We start from the raw sequence: 894 nt of genomic DNA on the forward strand, positions 1-894 counted from the left end.
ACGGACACTGGAAAAGTATATATAAGATTGCCAAGAATTTATCTCTCTCATCAAAGATCAGTGGCTATCGGACGCTGACGAAGGGAAATAACCCTGAAACCCGGATCCGTTCGTGCTACAGATCATGATGGGAGGGATAACTTCCCTTGGCAAACAGGACACAGTAGTGTGTCGATAAGCCAGCTGGAGGAGATGTCCTCCTGGGGCTAAAAGCAACAGTAACATCCACCCCTAGGGGTCAGCCACACTTAAGTGGCAATATACTACACTATATATATATATATACGCATACATCTTTTATAGGGTCCGGGGGTGACAAATGGCACTGCCGTTCCAGGCAGCACACACTAACCACACTTGTGCTGAAAGTTGCCTATTATGTATATATTTGTGTGTGTGTTCGTGAGTGTGTATATTCGTGCATGAGTGTGTGTTCGTGCGAGTGTGTGTGCTTGTTTTTTTTTTTTATTTCGATATCATGTGGTAACTGTAAACAGATGTTACCGTCATAGGCACAGTAATGATCTTTTTGTAATCATCCGTGAAAAACAGGTTCGACCGTTGTGCTGTTCGTTTTAAACGAAACGAAATATTGTCTTGCTGGGAAACAGGTGAGGGTTGACAATAAAAAGAGCATCTGGCAATAGAAAAATCTGCCGCATCGAATTTTTTCTGACTCATGCAAGCATGAAAAACTAGACGCTAAACGACTACAGTACCTATCTGTCTGTCTATACCAAGCCTTTAGTCGTGTGCATATGTGTATACATGAGTGTATATATATATACATATGGGCGTGTCTTCATGATACGGTAGTATTGCTAGTGAGATCCAAAGCTCGATTCCCGTCAGCGGTTAATTCTAGTTTCGATTTCAAATTAAAGTTTATATATA

The sequence above is a fragment of the Octopus bimaculoides genome, chromosome 9, assembly GCF_001194135.2.
Source record: "Octopus bimaculoides isolate UCB-OBI-ISO-001 chromosome 9, ASM119413v2, whole genome shotgun sequence".
Taxonomy (NCBI): Eukaryota; Metazoa; Mollusca; class Cephalopoda; order Octopoda; family Octopodidae; genus Octopus; species Octopus bimaculoides.